The 13,306-nt window shown below is 44.0% G+C and overlaps 1 long non-coding RNA gene across 1 annotated transcript; it reads left to right on the top strand.

Moving 5' to 3' along the window:
• The first annotated feature begins 2,415 nt into the window (after positions 1–2,415).
• LOC138104778 (uncharacterized) lies at positions 2,416–5,878 on the top strand. The gene is made up of 3 exons (XR_011148278.1): positions 2,416–2,502; positions 4,518–4,630; positions 5,653–5,878. It is a non-coding gene; the product is annotated as an uncharacterized lncRNA (long non-coding RNA).
• Positions 5,879–13,306: the final 7,428 nt, after the last annotated feature.

Here is a 13,306-nt window from a genome sequence, read left to right as displayed (position 1 = left end):
TTTTACTTCTGATTCTACAAATTGCAGTTTCCCTTTTGATACTCTTAACCCCTTTTCTCCAAGAAAATTCAGAAGCTTTATCGTTGCTTCTCTGACTTCACTTTCAGCTTTATTATCTGGGGCTTCACATTATCAGCCCCAGATAATAAGAGGTCATCCACATACTGGATGATTTGTATTTCTGGTGGAGTAGGGAAAGCTTGTAATATTGTTTCTAAAGCTTGTCCAAATAGGTTTGGAGATTCTGTAAATCCCTGTGGTAATCTTGTCCATCTTAGTTGCTGCTTTCTTCCGGTATTTGGATCGTCCCATTCAAAGGCGAAAATATTTCGGCTTTCTTCAGCCAGTGGGCAGGTCCAGAAAACATCTTTTAAATCCACTACACTAAACCACTGATGCTGGGGTGGGACTTTACTCAGGAGAGTATAGGGATTGGGTACCACAGGATAACGAGCCCAAGTCCTCATATTAACTTCCCATAAGTCTTGCACTAATCTGTATGTCCCATCAGGCTTTTTTACTGGTAGAATAGGGGTGTTATGAGGAGACAATAAAAGGTTCTAATGTCCCATCCCTTATTAGTCCTTCTATTACTGCTTTCAAGCCTTCTCGTCCTTCTAAGGATATAGGGTACTGACGTACACGTATGGGACATTCTTCTTTCTCAATTTTGACCCTTATGGGGTCAATGTCCAGTCCTCCTCTATTCCCTTCTCCAGCCCAAACCTCCTTGTTAATTTTCTTTTCATCTTCTTGACCAAGTTTTAAAATTTTAGCCATCATTTTCCCTTCTTCTGGTATAACTCCTATTCCCAACTCCACCTGTAAATCCCTCCCTAATAAATTACTACCTGCCCCAGGGACTAATAAAACATCCCCCATCCAAATTCTAGTTTCCCCTTTGATTATCACGTCTTTGATGACAGGAACTGTAAAACTTTCTCATTTTGCCCCTGTTACTTTTACGGTATCTTTACTTATACTACAACCTTTTGGAGTATTCACTAGGCAGGACCTTTCAGCTCCTGTATCAACCACAAATTCTAACTCCTCCTCCTGGGGACCGACTTTTAAAGTTATCACAGGCTCTAGATGGTATTTGTCCCCCAGAAAATAGAGCTGGTGACATCCCTATTCCTCATCTGGGCCTATTTCTCAGAAGATTTTCACGTCCTTCCTTAAGTGAGGGCATTCTCTTCTAAAATGCCCTTCCTCTCCACAGTAATAGCAAGCAGTTTTAGAATGCTCCTGAGTTTTTGTTTGTACTGAGTTCCTGTTTTTTCCCTTTTCCCCTTTTCTAAAGCCCAAATTTCTAGGAGTGGTATTCGGAGACTTCAGATTCCTTTGGAAGTTACTTTCTCTCATAGTGGCTACCATAATTTTGGCTTCTACTTTGGCTTTTTCTTCATCCCTCCTGACATAAACTTTTTGAGCCTCTTTTAATAAATCGTTTAATGATCTTTCATGCCAGTCTTCCAATTTTTCTAGTTTCTTCCTAATATCTGGCCAAGTATGAGTGACAAAATTGACTCTTAGTAAAGCCTGCCCAGCTACTGTCTCGGGATCTATCCCAGAAATTTGTTTCATATTTCTTCTAAGTCTCTCTAACCATTCAGTTGGAGACTGTTCCTTTCCCTGTTGCCCTTCAAAAGCCCTTTTTAAACTCTGCCCTCGAGGTGCTGCCTCTTTTAATTCCTTTGATTATTAAATTAAGGTAATCGTTCATATTCCTTTGCCCAGCCTCTTCATTGTGATTCCAAGCAGGAGGTGTCAATGGCATCTTCTGGTCTCCTGGTAGTCCCTGCTGGTTTTCTCTTTCCCAAATCCTCATACCCGCAACTCTAATAATTTCTCGTTCCTCTTGAGAAAATAATATTTTCATTATTGCTTGCATCTCTTCCCAAGTGAAAATGTTTGGGCCAAAAAATTGATCTAATTTTTCAGCTGTACCCATAGGATCGTCTAATAATCCTTTGACCTCCTTTTTAAAATTTCTAACCTCTGAAGAAGCAAGGGGGATGTTTACAAACCCTGTTCCCCCAGCTCCCATTGGAACTTCCCTTAAAGGGAACAAACGGACCTCTCCATCCCAATTCTTGTGTCCTTTTTCTCTTATGATACTTCTTTCCTGTCTTGGAGGGGTGTTGGGAGAGGGCTGTTCTGTAACTGAGCTCCGCGTACTTTGGTGTTTTGCTTCCTCCTTGAGAGGAATAGTAGAAGCGGTCATTGCCAGGGGAACGGTTACAGGCGAGGGAGTGGGGGTAGGAGGTGGGAGTCCTTTCCGAAGCTGATTCCTCCAGGAGTGGGGGGGGCGTAGGCGGGGACTGCCACCGGCACGGCCAAGGGGACAAGTTCTTGTGGCAGATACCAGAGTTTGGCGTGGACTCTCTGCACACGGTCCACAGCAGTCATGGTGGCAGGACTCTGCGCTGCCAGCGGACCTAGCGCGGCCCGCGGGGCCGAAGCCAGGTTCAATGGAGCTGTGGCAGACAACGCAGCGGGGTCAGGGACTGGTGGAACGGCCGCAGACATCGGAACTGGGGCTGGGGCCGAAACTGGGGCCGCCACCGGGGCCGAGGCAGAGGCAGGGGCGGGGGGGGGGGGGGGGGCAAAAGCGGCGGGCTGGGCTGCCGCGGAACAGATACTTGGGCTAAGGACAGGCGGGACACCGAAAGCGGCGGGCTGGGCTGCCACTGGACCCGCGGGGTCTGGAGGGGGAGGCAGGAATGTCAGGGCTGCCGGTGGAGCAGGGGCTGATGGAACAGCCATGGACATTGGAATCGGGGCCGGAGCCGGGATAGGGCCGGGGGGGACTCTAAAAGCGGTGGGCTGGGCTCCCACAGGACCCGCAGGGGCTGAAGGGGGCGGCGGAAACAGCGGGGCTACCGGCGGAGCCGCCGCCACTGGGACAAGTGGTGGAGCCGCGGGTGGTGCCATAAGAGCCAGGACAGGCGGGACCTCGGGCCCCAAGACCGGCGGTGCAGCTGCGAGTGGCGCAATAGGAGCCTGGGCTTGAGGGGGGGCAAGCAGGAATGGAGGAGGCAATGCTTCCAGGGGGTCCCAGCCCTTCTTTTTCTTGCTTTCCCTTTGCTCCTTTTCTGGGGTCTCTGACAACTTAAAAATTCTTATCCCCTTAGGCTCTATGTTTCCCACCCAACATGAAGCATACTTGCCTTCTGTGTTAAAGGGTTCTTTTGAATTTACAAATACTTGTGAAGCCTGACAGATCCAAACTTCAAAAGAGCCATACCTGGGCCAGAAAACATGGTCAGATCTTATTTCCTTCTCAGCCCAATCAAACATACAAAACTGTATCATTTTGACTTTGCTATTTTTCTTCTACTTGGGTTAGTATTCCAGTTAGCTAACATAACTCCCAGAGGCCTTTCCTGGGGTATCTTTGCTGGCACGCCTCCACTCCCTTTTTTATTTCCTGATTCTTCCTTACTAGTTTTATGTCACATTTTCTCAGAATCTTATCTACCCTTCCCAGGCCTTTGTTTCCCACTATTTTTTTTTTTTTTTTAATTAAAAAAGCAACAATTCGGACCCCACTCCCTCTTTCCCCTTTCCTCTCCTAGAATACAAAAGTTCCCTCCTCTTAATACAATATGCCTCCCTCCAGAAAATAAAATTATATTTCAGGGTTTAGCATTTCTATCACATATATTTTCATCCATTCTCACTCACTCCTTTTTATTGTTCCAATTTCTCTTTCTCAAGCACTATCAGACACAACCACACAAGATTAAGGTACCTCTTAATTTCAAATTGTTGGCTAATATTCACCCATGGGCCCAGGTTTCTTGGATTAATCCTCAATTTAGCAGAATTAAGCCTAAATTTCTTGGATCCAACACTCAATTCAACAGTCTCAAAACCCAAATTTCTTGGAGTAATCCTCAATTTAGCAGAATTAAGCCCAGATTTCTTGGATTTTAATCCTCAATCCGGCACTCTCAAAACCCAAATCTCTTGGATCAATCCTCAATTTGGCAGAACTAAACCCGAATCTCTTGGATTTTAATCCTCAATCCGGCAGTCTTAAAACCTAAATCTCTTGGATCCAATCCTCAACCTGGCAAATCTTTAGGGGCTCTTCTACTTTTTGTCTTGTTTCCTCGTGGTTTGTACTAGGAAACTCTTGACTCCCTTTCTTCAAGGGATCCAATCCTTCCCCTGAAACCCAGTCCCAGTTAAACTGGGGATTCTTTCACTCCTTTTATCTTTCGCTTTGCCTCTTTACTGACTGCTTCCCTCGCAGGAGAGCAGAACTGCAGCCTCAGAAGCTCCTCACTCACTTTGCAGGTCTGGGGGTAACCAGCCCGTGTCTCATACACACACTTTCATCCCCCATATCCGCTCCCCATCCTCCCAAGAAAAAGAGGAAAGAAAAAATACTCACCTTTCTCTGAGTCCTCGTGAACAAGATTTTTACGTGCTTAACTACCGCGGTATCTTGGGGAGCCTTTTCCTTCCTTTTCTTTTTGCTTTATTGTCTCCTCTTTTGTCCTTAGGGTGTTTGACCTGCAGACCGCCCCCCGGACCCACGCCAGGAAACACAAAGCGAGGCACCCAAAAGCGGGCAGGGGTGACCCCACCGCTCTGGGTTCCCCAGGAGATCTCAGAGGTGAGGTCTTTTTCCCCGTACGGGCCACCAATTGTGAAAAGCAAGGTTCACTCTTTAGAAATTTTAAAAGAAGTTTAATAAAAGGGACAATTAGGAGACATTAGCAAAAAGGGTTTTATGGCTGTGTGCTTTGGCAGAGATCCAAAGGCACCCCTCTACATCCAAAAGATCGTCTTTAAAAGTACATCTCGTATTGCATATTCATCACAATCATGCATGATTCATAAATTCTTTGGTGTTTCTATGTATCATCCCATCAGCCTTATCTTCCTCCTTGGCTCCATTCTGTCTCTGCTCCCTCCGTAAATTCTTCTCTCTCTGGTTTCTGGTTTTTCTTCTTCTTCTCTGATAAGATACTCCAGGAATGTGAAGACTTTCTCTGCCTATCTTTTCTAAATTGACTACATAAACAATAGACATTCTATATCATCCAGGTAAAGTTTTTCTAACATTAAGTAACATGCAAAAAACCAACATCACAATACATTCATAACACCTCTACCAGAGAAACTCATGTAATAACCACTGAACAGTCCTGCCTTATGTGGTGTGTAATATCCTTCATCATGTGGAGCTTTTCCCCCACCTCTCCTGGAGCCATCAAAAATAAGATGTTCTTCCAGCAGAACCAAAACCTTTCCCCAGTTTGGGTCAGCAGAGCTGTGTGGCCATGATCACACTTACTGACAAAACTGGGTTTAAGTTGTGATAAGGAATATAGGTGTTGGGGTTTTGGGAGTTCCCCTTCTGGTTTTTTCCCTCTTGAGGAATTTTCCCCCTGTATGTAGCCGGGGCAACAAATTGCTGGGTACTTGGGGAGGGCAAAGGACCTAGCCATTCAGGGTGTGGTCCAACAGGCTACTGTCTTTCACCTGGGTGTGTGGGTGGTTGGTGCCCAGTGTTCCGACTGAGGGAGAGGCTGCTGCCATCTCATCAGCGCTGCAGGCTTTTGGCTTCAGGCTGCCTTCTTTCTACCGGAGAAACCCCGGGATTCCCAAAGCCGCCTTTCCCTGCCCCTGCAGCTGCATTTGAGCCTTCACTACTCTGTAGCCCCCGCACGTCCTGCCTGCTGAGACCTCCCAGGGTTTCCCACTGCAGCTCCAGAGTTTGATCCATCTCATCTGCCATCTGGGATTTGTGCTCATCCCTGCTGTTCCAGCCTGCTGTTCCAGAGGGTCCAGCCGGACACCAGGATCGGCTGCCCAGGGGGTTTGTGAAGCCTTTGTTCCATCCCTTCCTAGCATCCCAAGCCGCCATTGCCGCGTGCTCCCCGAGCTCGCTCCAGAGTGCCCCCTGCAGCTGCGGGGGAACCATCGCACCTGCCCTGCTCACCGGGAGCCGCCAGCGCCCCTGCCGGCTGCGAGAGGAACTGCACCCGAGGGGAAAGGGCCTGACAGCCGAGAAGGGTGGCACCAGCTTTGTGGTTCTGTTTGCTGTTACTGCCATAGTTATTGCTGTTTGTTTGCCTTGTTATACACACACATATATATAATAGTAAAGAACTGTTATTCTTATTCCTCATACCTTTGCCTGAAAGCCCCTTAATTTTGAAATTATAATACTTTGGAGGGAAGGGATTTGCATTTTCTTTTTCATTTCACAGGAGACTCCTGACTTCCTTGGCAGACACCTGTCTTTCAAACCAAGAATGGTTTGAAAGAAATGGCTAAAGCCATTCATGATAAGAAGAGATGGCATGAAATTGTTGTATTTTTTATATTAGCAGCTACAGGATTCCAAAGAGGACAACTGTGTGCATCTCATTTTTACTCTGAAGCCATCTGACTTCACAGAAAAGTCCCTGGATCTTCTTGTGCCTCCCTGCTAGGTTGAACAAAGCTGTATTTGCACTTACTTTCCTTCACAGAAGTATCTGTAGACCTACAATCATCATGCCACTGCTGCCTCACTAAATTTAAATGCAAGCTCCTCAAGACTGTCTGCAGAATGTTTGTAATACTTTTAACAACTCCCAGATTGTTCTTCTCAGACTTCTTAATTTTCTTGACATGTGGGCAGCAAAGCAGCTTGTAGTATTCCCAAAGCATTTGTACCAGTATTAATGCAGAATTAATAGAGTAGGAACCATCACTGTCTGCATTTTATCCTGACAGAATGCTAGAATTTAATTACATCAATTTAGGAGGAAGTTTTTATTTCTTTCCTTCTTCATATGGTTTATAATTGTTTTTTTGTATGGTGATAGCCTAATATTCTTACAGATTCGTATGTCAAATCAACTGTAATGAGTATGTTCAGAGTGCGGCATTTTTCCACAGACTAAGCCTAGACTTAAAACCTCATCAAGATACTACGCAAAAATATAGACCGTTGCTCTGAGCAGGTTTCTTTTTCAATTTAAACTTAGATTTGGTTTGTGAAGCCATAGTAGTTGCACATTTCAAAGCAGCACAAGCAATTTTATACTCTTGTAGTATCTGTTGGACATTATGTCCCAGAATTTCTATGTTCACACACACAGAGTCATGGTATATTCATATAATCAGTGATGAAGCACAAAGACACATTTTGACTTAGTTCATTTGATTTTTCCCATGGGGAACATATGGCTATTACCTTTTGGCTATTCAAGCTCTATTCAGTGCTCCCTCTTTTCCATGCAGTGTGAACCATCATAGAAAACCCATAATTTATTGAGCAATTAGTCAGCTGGGCAAGACTGACTATGGGGATAATCAAAACCAGGGAACTTTTTCAGCTGTCAAACAGCTGACAGCAATTGTCTAAATGGATAAATTACAATTCTTTTGGTAGTTTATATTAGTTTGGCTTAGAGCAATGCAGATGTTTTGCTGTTGTGCAAAGCAAACACTCAGAGATGTGAACAACAGGCACAAATTAATTGTCATTTCAAGTGAAAAACATTCCTGGGAAACGTATCAAACATTTAACTAGCTCCACTCAACAAATTTGACATTCCCCATGCTGGTGTTATTCCCACTGCATATGCACTAATTCTAATAAAATATTGTTTTTACAAATCACATTTTACAAATCAGAAAAATTCTTATGAAAGCTCCTGTTTAGGGAGAGTGTAGCATCAGCATTTCATGAATTTACATGGCAGGGGAAAACATACAGGACTGAAGGAAAACTGAACTGTTGGTTCAGATGATTTAAGCTGGGCTGACTCAGGAGACAACCTCTAGTCAATCTGTCTTTGTTTTCATGGACAAACATAAATTCATCAAGAACTAACCACTCATGATTTCCCAATTAAAAACAAAACTGAAGGTCTGGTAGTTGGGGGCAGAGGAGAGAAATTACAGTTGACTGTCAGAAGTCTTCTTCACATCTCTGCTAGCTGAATATTTTGGGAAGATAAAATGTACACCTGCTGTAGTGCAGCAAGACAGAGGTATGCAAGAGTGGGCTGGCATGGATCATAAGGAATCCAGGATGCTTCAGTGGCAAGTAACAGGGGACCCAAGCCAGGGGATAGAAATATAATGTAGTGACATTGTTTTCAGATTAAAAAATTTTAGGAAAAACCCTATCTAGGACCACTTCCCCATTCCTTGTTCTCTTTTCTCTGCATGGTGAGATCTTGCACCACCTCTTCAGAACTTCCCTGTGAAACACCTTGTGAGGAGTTCCCTCACACACCCTCCCCTTCAAAGACATGTTTGATGCTCTTTGGTATCACTTTTCCTGAGTTTTTGTGCTCCTAAAAGACAATTCCAGCACAATAGTGCTTCTCTCTATTAATGTTACTCAGCTTGTATGGAGCCCTGCTCTAATGGGGATGACTGAACACCTGCCTGCCCATGGGAAGCAGTGAATTAATTCCTTGTTTTACTTTGCTTCTGTGCATAGCTTTTGCTTTACCCATTAAACTGCCTTTATCTCAACCCATAGGTTTTCTCACTTTTCCAATTCTCTCCCTGACCCCACTGGTGGGGGAATGAGCCCATGGCTCTGTGGGGTGTAGTTGCCAGTTGGGATTAAACCTAAACCATGACACAAGTGCTGAGATAATTTCTTCTTTCTTTAGAAGTTGGAGGGAATTTACTGTGATAAAAATATGACTGATGGGGTTTTCCCCCCAGCATCTCCTGTTCCTTATTTAGAGTCCTGGCAAGCTTTTCTGGTGTAATAGCTCCACATTGCTCCCATATCCCCACACTGCTTGCTTTTGACAACTTCATTGTTCGTTTGGCCATAGCTGAAACCAAGCTGTGGTATGACCTGTGTGCCAAATTCATTTTTACTGGGAGACCTGGTGCATTTTCAGTATTGCTGGGGCTCCTTGGTGCCCAAAAGAGAAGGAACAGGTGAGGTGACACGTGATGAAGTACAGCTGAAATAGCAGTAGGTGGGATCCGTCGGTTGCCAGTGTGTCCTTAGTGTAAAGGCAGAGCCACACTGGGATGTGGAATTAACAAGTAAAAATAACCTCCTGGATAGACACTGTGCCACCCTTACGATCAGTGTGTTCCTTTGCAAGAACTGGCTTTTTTCTAAAATAGAAGTAATGATTCAATTACTCTGACACCAAAACATGAGTTGTCTCCTAAACCAAATTAAAGAAGGTTAGAGAGATATCTAATTATTAAGCATATAAATCTTGCTTTCAACAGTCCAGATTTGCATTACAGTGCATTACAGGCTGTAAGCTGTAGGTCTAATTTAGTGATAGAAAAACTACTACAAAGAAAAAAAAAACACAGAGCAGATGAATCATTCTCACTGCAGGAAAGCACTTTTAATGTTACAGTGAAATTATTGCTTTATCATAATTTCAATTATTTTGATTTCACTAAAAAAGAAAAAATGTCTTCCATGCTATATTATGCAAGTTTAAGCAATAGGGATTTGAGCCACAGAAGTGTGAGAAATTTATTGTAGTCGGGAAAATTAATCCACAAACACCAGAGGTTTATGTCCAAAAAGAAGACAGAGGAGTCCTGTTTCTTTATTCAAATAAAGGGAGAGGCCATGGGGCATTTCCCCTGAGGTCTCTCAAATTGTTAGAGGACACAGCCTCCTTTTTATCCTAATTTCCTGGCCGCATTTCCCTCTCTCTTTCCCCAAATTGCCTAATACAGACCCCCTTCTAATGCAAACCCCTCTTTTTTCTTTTCCTATGGAATTTATGGTTCTTCCCATTGCTTCTTTCATCTCTCAGGATCTCTCTATATCTATCAGCAGACCCACAGTTTGTTTGTAAAGACAAATCTCTCATTACTTTCACTGTTATTTTTTCAAACTTTCCTAAGACTTAGAACAGGTGGAATATAATGACTACATCAGGTTATTTTAAAATTTGATCATAGAATCCTAGAATGGGCTTAGTTGGAAGAAACTTTAAAGATTATCTTGTTCCCACCCCCAAGGCAGGGACACCTTCCACTGGACCAGGTCGCTCAGAGCCCCATCCAATCTGGCCTTGAACGTTTCCAGGAATGGGCCAGACACAGCTTCTCTGGGCAACTATGGACATAATTCTAAACTAGGGAAACCTTATTTTTAAACATGAGGGCTTTTTTTTTACCTTTGGGAATCTCTTTATTTGAGGGGTGTTAGAAATAAACTCACTTTTTTATATAATTAAGTGGAGACAAAGTCTTCAATGCAAAAGAAAACTGTTTATTTGTAACGAGTCATCTGAGTTGGGTGTGTCTCTTCGCCCCCCCCTTCCCCCCCCCCCCCCCCCCGAGAGGCGAACACACACACCCTCCAACAAAATGGCAACTTTTTATACCTTTTCACGGCCAGGGGTGGTCCCTGTCCCCTTTCCCATTGTATGGGTACTCATTAACTTACACTCTCTCCCGACCTACTCTTCTGTCCCCTCCCCTCTCATCCTTCTTCCTTTTCTGGCCCTATCTTCAACCCCGCCCTTCTCCCAGTTCTTAACAGCACCCAACAGATTAGCCAAAACACATCCAAACCATAGATAACAACAAATACGGAACAGAACCAAATATGGAACTTTTATTCTTTTACTCAGTAATCTTTTTGGGCTGCAGCAAAATGTTATTTCATCTCTCACAGGGAGATGAGAGCATTCAGCATCACCTTGTCTCTTACAGCCTAACAGTTCAGAGTGATAGGAAAGATGTGTGCTAATGTCTTTACAAAGAAAAGGAGGCTGCGTCCTCCGAAACCTCAAGGAAGAAAACACCATGGGCGTGTGCCCCAGTGGACTCTCTCCCTTTATTTGAATAAAGTTGCAAGACTCCTCTGTCTCCTTTATGGACACTGGCTTTTCATAGCGTGATTTTCAGTACAGAGACTGTTGGAAATGGAGGTTTTTAGATATTGCCTTCATCTTCAATATTACCATAGTTTTAGTCTCACTAATTCTACTTAGAAAAGGTAGAATAAAAAGTGATAGGTGGAAATAAAAGCCAGGAAACTTCAAATTAGAAGGCAGGTGAAACTTTGCAAATATCTTCAATAAAATGAGTACCACTACAACAGAACTAATCCTCTTGTACAGAAAATCATGCTATGAAAAGCCAGTGTCCACGAAGGAGACAGTCCTGGAACTTTATTCGAATAAAGGGAGAGAGTCCACTGGGGCACACGCCCGTGGTGTTTCTCCCTTGAGGTTTTGGAGGACGCAGCCTCCTTTTATCCTAAACTCCTGGCCGCATGATGCCCTCTTCCTTTCCCCATTGGCTGAGGTAATAGGAAGGTACGGCCTTCCCAAACCGCCTACCACATATACTCCTCTGAACCTGTCATTTTACCCCAAAGTTCAGTAGTTCAGGCTTGTGCAGACCCCCTTGCTGTTTGGGGAGCCAAGCTGTCCAGGCTCTGTAACAAACCCACGGCTTGAAGTTAATAGAGACATTAAGACCCATTTCAAAGACATTAACACCCATACCTTCACCCATCAAATTGTTTGTAAAGACATCTTCACTATAATCTCTGATAAAAATTCTTTTAAGAGGCAAGTGGCACGTGAATGTTTTGAGACAGAGAAATATGATTTGTCCTGTACATGTTTTGGGTTAGATCCAAATAAGAGGTTTAATCACTGCACTGAACCTTGTGCTGGCCCTGTTTAGCCTCAGATAATTTACCTGGTGCTGCTCACACATACCTGGAGTACCTTAGTTCACATTACCAGGCATCTCTCAGTTTTTGCTGTCATTACACACGGTCATCACATAGCGTTTTCCCTCTTTCCCAATCCCCAGGGAGCTCCAACATGCTTCCAGCAAAGGCACTGCACTTTCCCAAGAGCAGGAGCAGCTCCAGGGAAAGCACTACCATACACACATACCTACAACACCAAGTACGATGAGAATAACCATCTCCAAGGGCCATATCAGCAATAACTCTCTGCTTGGTGTTGCTTTCAAACCTCATCCATCCCCATTCCAACCATTTTTCCAGGAGGTACCTCAGATTTAGCATCAATTTAAGGAACCAGACTCCAAAATACTTTCCTGCAGTCCCATCTTACTGATATCCCACACTCTGGCTAGCAAAGCTTCCTCTTCAGTTATCACACTTTGTCCTAATGATTTATTCCAGCTCTTATCCTGCTGGCTTTTTAGTACTTCTGAATCAGGGGGATGGGGAGCAGAAGAATTCGTTTGTCAGGAACAATGTATCCACTTGGTCAGCATACCAGAGCAGGAAGAAAAAGATAAGAGACCACTGATAAGACCAGCGGGAGTCTCAGACAGGCATCCTGCCTCATCCCAAAACTAGCTGAAACCAGTCCCAAAGCTTAAACCCAGGCCAGAGGCATAAAAGAGCATGCGCAGGAAAGAAAGGTGAAAAGTTCAGGATGAGGAAGACTCCCCTGACTTCATCAAAAGACCCTCGGAAGACCCCTACCACAACCACCAAACAACACTGCGCAAGCACTACGCGGATGTAAATGACTTTTGAGTTCATTATAATACGAAGCGAGGCTGGGCGGAGCTAGGTGATGAATATGTAGAAGTTTGTTAGGAAACTTAATGAATATGGAACTTGTAACCCCATAAATACCGAGCTGAATGCAGCTGTCGGCACGCATGATTTTGGAGGAGCGATCCCCCGTGCGTCCCAGCACTGGAATAAAGCATACCTACTTTACTACTTACTTAGTAATGGAGTTCTTTCCGCTTTTCACTTCCCTAACTGTGATTGACAAGGATGGAAATGGAGCCTGTTGAGGGTCACAAGAAGTAACAGCTGGATAACAGAAGGTGGCAATGCCAGCAGCAGTGAGGCAGGCAGGATGATATGAGAGTAGGAATGTGATGACTGGGGACTGACAAAGGTAGGAATAACATTGCCTCCCTGTCCCCTTGAAAAGTTGTAATAATTCAGTTATCACCTTGAATAAATGCTGTGTTTTATTCCTGGGCTAGTTGTTGGTTTGCTGGATTCTCCGTGAGTGTGATGATTTACACAAGGGCTGTAAACCACCTTCTTTGTGCCTGATAACAAGAATCACAGTTGAAAGGGTTTTTTGGTATATTTGAACACGGCCATTACAGCTCCCTTCAGTCATTTCTTCTTTGTCCAAAAAATGCCAATTCCTGCCTGGAATAATGCTGCATTTTAAGGTACGTTCACTGGCAGAGTTCAATCCCCAGATTTTCATGACTGAGATTCACCTTCCCCTCTTTTATCAGTGAGTTTCAATTATCCAGCTACAGAAGAGTTTGTTAGGGCAAAAATAGCAAGTACTGGGCAAGTATT

The sequence above is a fragment of the Aphelocoma coerulescens genome, chromosome 1A (assembly GCF_041296385.1).
Source record: "Aphelocoma coerulescens isolate FSJ_1873_10779 chromosome 1A, UR_Acoe_1.0, whole genome shotgun sequence".
Taxonomy (NCBI): domain Eukaryota; kingdom Metazoa; phylum Chordata; class Aves; order Passeriformes; family Corvidae; genus Aphelocoma; species Aphelocoma coerulescens.
This window is presented reverse-complemented; position numbering and strand designations above follow the sequence as displayed.